Consider the following 6798-nt stretch of genomic DNA (forward strand, 5'->3'; position numbering starts at 1 on the left):
CATCTACTTGCCCTTCTGAGGTAGGTTTATGTCCTTTAGAAAAGTATGATTTAAGGTTCATTTATAAAATATCTCCAGAAATGGCATTGCTACTGGAAAAAAAAAGCTACATGGGCCAGTCTGAGGAATAAAAAGAATGGTAGAATGAAGTACCTCAGAGGACATTTTTGTTGTACAACATTTGGCCTTAAATAAATGTATGGGCTTGCTACTGAAAATATATTACATATGTCAAAGAAACAATAATTAAACTGCTCCCTCTAAGCCTTTTTGATAGGCCATTTTCAGAATGAATGGTTGAGGCTGAGAAGGGGAACTTGGCATTTAAGAGCCCTACCTTTAGGATATTATTCTGCTTGAATTTTCCCTTCCTATAATTTTTACTTCACCCCCCCAACTTAGAATAAAATTAACATCTGCTATTTTGGTGAAAGAAGACCTACACACAAACATAAAATAATAGTTGTTTATGGTGTACCATTAATTATTATTGCCATTGAATAGAAATGATTAATAAGCATAACCACATATAAATCTTAAAGAAAGATGACAGATTTAATAGGTTGGTCATGGTAAAAATGGCAAATTTTGCAGTTTGTCATTGATGAATAGAAATGTAAATGGCCACAGTCATTTGTAGAAAATTGTTTAAAGTAATTATTACATGTTTAAAATTGTTTTCTGATAAATGAATATTAAAAAGAAAAATGGCAGTTTCTGATCAGGACCTGTAATTTCTTCCTTAAGATTAAGTTATTCATATATAATACTAATGATATGAATTCTTCTCTAAGGCCTCAGATAAATGTTTAATTAGTGTTGATATAGAAAACACAAATATTTTATATAATGTAAAAGTCAATTTTTTTAAATTAAAAGAATTAATTTTCTTTTTTTCTCTCACAGAGAGTCCTATATATTCATGAAATCACTGAAAAACTAGAGGAAATTTTTTTTGAGTATAAAAAAGACCTGAAGAATCATTTTTTCAGAAATCAAGGGGTCAATTTGATGGGATTGATGAAAGGACCTTTGTAAAATTTTACTGGAAGACCAAGATTAATTTAAACCTCTTCATTTTCATGTGTTTTCTGTTGTATTCTACTTAGTCATTTTCCCCTGTGTTTATTTCCTAATATCTCCTTCCTTTGACAACTTCTCTGACTGAATGTCATTCTTTTTTAAGAGATTGAGGTTTGGTTTTTTGTTTTTCATTTTTTTTTTCAAGGCAATGGGTTAAGTGGTTTGCTCAAGGCCACACAGCTAGGTGTCTGAGGCCTGCATTTGAGCTCAGGTACTCCTGACTCCAGGGTCCATGCTCTTTCCACTGTGCAACCTAGCCACTCCAAGATATTGACTTTTAAAGAGATGCAAAATAGTTGTTTAATTAGATTGATGAACAAATAAATCATTAGACAATTATTAAGTACCTGATTAACTATGAGTTTGGCCAGTTGCTGCACATATACATATAAATGCAATAGTTTCTATTCTGAAGGAGCTAAAATTCCCTTGAATAAGACAACTAACTAGTATTTATATACATATATATATATGTATAGTTTAAATTTCATTAAATATTTTACTTGTATTATCTCTTTTATTCTTCTAAACAACTCTCCTTATCTCATTGGGAGATACTTCATCTCTCAGTTCCACACATTTTCACTGGCTATGTTCATGTCTGCAAAGCTATTTCTTCCTAATATAGGCCACTTACCTTACAATTTTAAAACCCAACTAAAATTTCATCTTCTAACTTATCTTTATTCTATTGCCTTCTCTCACTCAAATATTTTCTGTTTTTCCTGTCCAGAGAGCAATTGAAAACTTTTCAGAAGGATATGGTATGGTCAGTATTGAGTGAAAAGACTGAGGGAAGAATCATAATCCTGTTATGAGAAATAGCATGCTAGCCTTTGAAGAACAGAGAGGGGACGGATAAGAGATACAATGAAGAATTAGAATCAACATGATTCTAATTGCCTGTAAGACTGAAAGAAAGAATTTCAGGCATGACCCCAAAATAAATCTATTTTCATTCTTTCTGAACCCAAAAATCACTAGGTAAAACTTTATAAAACAAAACAAATGAAATTTCCTATTACTAATAAGTGGATGATAAAATGATTGAATGAACAAATGAATGAAAATGAGAAGCTACATAAATAGATAATCAGTAAATAGGTGAAATGAGTACTTTGAGTGTTTTATCATCATGATAAACTAATGGAATTAATCTAAGAGGAAACCTCTTATATATTTAAGATATAATATTAAAAGTGAATGAAATTTTAAATAAGATTTGTTGTAATAACATCAGAATCAAAGTAATATGAGCAATTTTTATGTGCCTTCAACAGACTTTCACATGTATAAAAGATATTTGCACATTGGTAAAATTGTCTATTTGTCTGATTTAGAAAACAGAATGGTAATATTTATTTTGGAGAGGAAAACCATTGAATTAATATCTAAGGTAGCAACACTGAATCACATAACTTAAATCTTTCAGATGTAGGGCTTGAAAACAGATCTTGACTCTTAAACTAACTGATTTCTACTAATAATTTTTTCTCAAGTTAAGGATCAGATTAATAAATTTGAGTCTATTTCAAGAAGATTAAATTACTTTTCTTAGCTTTTACTAAATCTAATTGTCAAACCTAACAAATAAAAAATTTAAAATAAGTAAAATAAGGTAATCTAGATTTAAGTGAAAATTTCCAAAAATTTTATTATCTGAACAACTGAGGAGCATTCAGTTATAAAATAGGACAACATGAACATCTTTAAAGTTTTTTTTTTTCCCTTTAACTATCATTCTAAACTTGAAGAACAAAAGCAATATATATAGCCACTGGCAATAAATAAATTGAAAATTTAAAGGAATGAAAGAAGACTCTGGGGATAAGACATTTTCTTCAGGATAGATAGAAGCTGTTTTCCAATTTGGTATTTTATTTGTGCATCCTTCCTTTAAAGGATAGATGAAGATCTTATAAAATTATGTATATTTCTAAAAGTTTATTTAAAATTGTTTTTTTTCAACATCACTTGCAAAGTGAAATTTGTTTACTTAAAATCTTAGGATGTTATGGTTTATTTTGAAAGTATGTCTTATGGCATATGAAAATATTTATCACATTTATATAACCTGTTTTCAAACTAACTAAACTTTGTGAATAAGAAAACATAAATGAAGCATACTTACAAATCACTTAGATAATCAATAACTTTGATTTTTACTATAAAATCCATGGCATTTTTAAAACTTTTCTTTCAAAACTGAGATTCTAATGAATTTTGGAGTCTTTGAAATAGGATGGTCACATGAGGATGGAAGATCATGTGAAAATGCAGATATTCAAATAAGTAAAAGCTGAATAAGAAGTCAAAATAGTAGAAAATGTCTTGAAATGAAGGGTCATTTTAAAATTTAATTGCGAAAACCAAGAAGATGATGTTAGATTTGATGTGAGAAGCAGGATGAAAGAGTGAAAAGGGGGAAAAACTTATTTTTATTGTCAGTGTGCCTTTGAATAAATCATTTAATTTACCTGGATCTCATTTTTCTTAAATTTGAATTGAATGAACCTGAGATATCTGACAAGTGGAAAAAGACTATAATACTACAATTCTATAGTTTATTTGAGGAAATATTACAGAAATAACCAACTTTTAAAAAAATCAATGTGAATTCCATCAGGGAGTTATTTAATATAATTATATTTGCTTCCTAGCTTATGAATTTTCCATGCAAACTTTTATAAATATACAAAGAACTTCCCAAATTAACTGACACTATATTTACAAAAACTTACTAGCTGAATAGATTAAAAATATGATACAAGGGTGTTATCAATCAACTGTTAAATATTTTGTTTGGTAAAGCATCATATGTACATAACAATAAATTTCCTCCCATCAAACATGATGATACTCAGTAAAAATAAACTTTAAAATCTGGAATAAAAATGATTTGGCTATAATTAATCAAGTGCAAAAACCATATGCCAGTTTTATTATATTTAATATATTCTGATTAATAAATATAATCTGTTGTGACACAAGTCCTTTAACAAACTCTGAAGGACAGATGTTACGTAAGGGTCAAGGCATCCTAGATGTGAAATCAAATACACTGTACTTGATCTTGGGTGGTGAACCCATAAATTACTTTTTCACTTACCATTGTTGACATGTTGCGTTTATTAGGAAAATTACTGTTTATATCTTGTAACATAGATCCTGCCTATATCTACATATAAAAGAATCCTTTGCTCTTATGTAGTCATTAAAAGTAAAAATTGGCACTGAATCAGGACAACTTTTATTTTACCACAAAGAAAATGATGGTCATACAAATGCTTTGAAATAAACCCATAAACAAAGGAAAGCCAAAAAAGATTCTCAAAATTCTATACCCATTGAGCAGATTCCCTTCTGTATGATTGGTTACAGATATCCACAGTACCTAGACTCCAACAAAGTCAGTACTAACATGGATACATCTTTAGAAGGGAAATGAATTTGGCGTTTTCAGAGGAGAGGACAAATAAAATTGAAATTAAACATGATTCAGTTGAATCTTCTTGTCCTTTTGATGGCCAATATGCTTTACTCAAAACTTGTAATGTAAACCTGTACTTTGTACTATTCTGAAAATCAAATCAATCAGTCAATAAACCAATATTTATTAATCATTTACTATATAATAGTCACTCAATATCTGGAACCATAAAAATAGGTTGAAAGAGAAATCATTTCCTCTTGAAAGGATTTTATACATTAATGGGGAAGTATACATTAGAGTTTCTTATTAGGTATTCCACCTTTCCTAAAAACCTTTACTATCCAAACAGATTATTGAGTGGAAGAGAATAAAGTTAATACATTTTCTTAATCCACATAATGACTTTAGTCCATTAATAAACACATTGATGTAAAAGGAATGTGTGAGTAATAACTATCTCTTTTCCAGGTATACAACTTGAAAAATTCTCCTTTTTCTTCATAGAAACCCATATTGTCAAAATGTTCAATAGTTAATAAGCATTTATAAAGTGCTATACACTGTGATACATCAAAGACAAATATCAATATAAGCCCTTTCCTCAAGGAGTTTATATTCAAATATGGAGACAGCATGTGAATAACTCCAGAAATCTTCATTGTTTCATTAGAAGGCTCAATTCTTAAGTCATGCTGACTAGAAAATCTCTTTCCTTTAAGTAGAAAGGAAAAAATTAAAAGTGACATGGTCAACAAATTGTACACTCTGATGATGTGAATAAGCACTTCTGGATAGTTGAGTACTACCTAAGCTATTGTTTCCATTCTTAAACTGGAAAAAATTCACTTGTGTCTCTACTTTCTGACCTATGCTCAAAAAGAAATAATTATTATTTTATTTAAGAAAAAGTCAAGCAGGGGCCTTGGGTCCCTGCCATTCAGAGGGCAGCTTCGCCCATCCCTCCTCCCCTCCTCACCCCCTACTAGACTGCAGCGGTGATGACTGCCGGCGTGCCCTGTGCGCTTGTCACGAGCTGTTCTTCCACCTTCACCGGGGCCCGGCTGGTTCAACACATTCTTGGAACAGAAGATCTTGATGCAGATACACCTGCCAACAATGCTGTGAGATTTTTTCCCTGGACTATTGATAACAAATACTATTCTGCAGACATCAGTCTGTGTGTGGTGCCAAATAGAATCCTTGTCACATCTGAAATTGCAGAGACTGTGCAAGCATTCATTTTTATTTTGACAGCACACAAAAACCTGGTCTTGATGGTGTTTCATCATGGCTTCCATTGGCAGAATCATGGCTTCCAGAGATGATGATCTGATTTTGGTTTGTGACAGAGTATCTGAAAATGGTGTAAACCGACCAAAAGCTCAAGAATGGTGTATCCAGCATGGCTTTGAATTGGTAGAACTGAGACCAGAAGAATTACCTGAGGAAGATGATGACTTCCCCGAGTCTACCAGGGTAAAGAGGATCATACAAGCCTTGAATGTCAATGTCTGGTCAAATGTAGTAATAAAGAGTGAAAGAAACCAAAGCTTTGGCCTTCTCAGTTCATTGGCTGGTGCAAACTGTAACATTGGGTAAACTGAGAACCATCACACTGAACCTCATTTGCCTATAGGAGATGAAACTGAATGCTGCTTTGATCATCAGGACAGTGCTTCTAACTCAAATGACTCCCAGCTTGATAGTATTGTAGACCCCATGCTAGATCTGGATATCCAGGAGTTGGCCAGTCTCACTACTGGAGGAGGAAATCTGGAAAATTTGGAACAATTATTTTCAAAGCTAAAAGAAATGAAAGACAAAGCATCAACTTTGCCTCATGAACAAAGAAAGTTGCATGCAGAAAAGGTTGCCAAAGCATTTTGGATGGCAATTGGTGGAGACAGAGATGAGATTGAAGGCATTTCTTCTGATGAAGAAAACTGAGCTTCTTGTGTTAGCCAAGATGCTCCACAGAAGCTGAAACCCTGAAAGTTCCTTGATGGACCCTGTTTTATTTTGCTGAGATTTTCATCATCATGTGACCATCTAGCCTGTATAAAGGGTTTATTGTTGGTCTTAATAGTAGCTTACAGAAGGTTCTTCTCCCTCAGATTATAAGGAAATGAAGAGGATGACAATTAGAAGTGAACTTCCTCCGGATTTACTTTTTATTCTAGAGGAGTGGGAATTAGCTACAAAAATTCTTGCCTATTTAAATGAGTCAAGCCACTATGGGCTATCCATTCTGTCATAGAAATAATCCTGTATTTCTGTTCAGT

At 32.0% G+C, this 6798-nt stretch overlaps 1 pseudogene; it reads left to right on the forward strand.

Moving 5' to 3' along the window:
- Positions 1 to 5514: 5514 nt before the first annotated feature.
- LOC141516131 (alpha- and gamma-adaptin-binding protein p34 pseudogene) lies at positions 5515 to 6464 on the forward strand (annotated as a pseudogene).
- Positions 6465 to 6798: the final 334 nt, after the last annotated feature.

This window comes from Macrotis lagotis, chromosome 3, assembly GCF_037893015.1.
Source record: "Macrotis lagotis isolate mMagLag1 chromosome 3, bilby.v1.9.chrom.fasta, whole genome shotgun sequence".
In the NCBI taxonomy this organism is placed as follows: domain Eukaryota; kingdom Metazoa; phylum Chordata; class Mammalia; order Peramelemorphia; family Peramelidae; genus Macrotis; species Macrotis lagotis.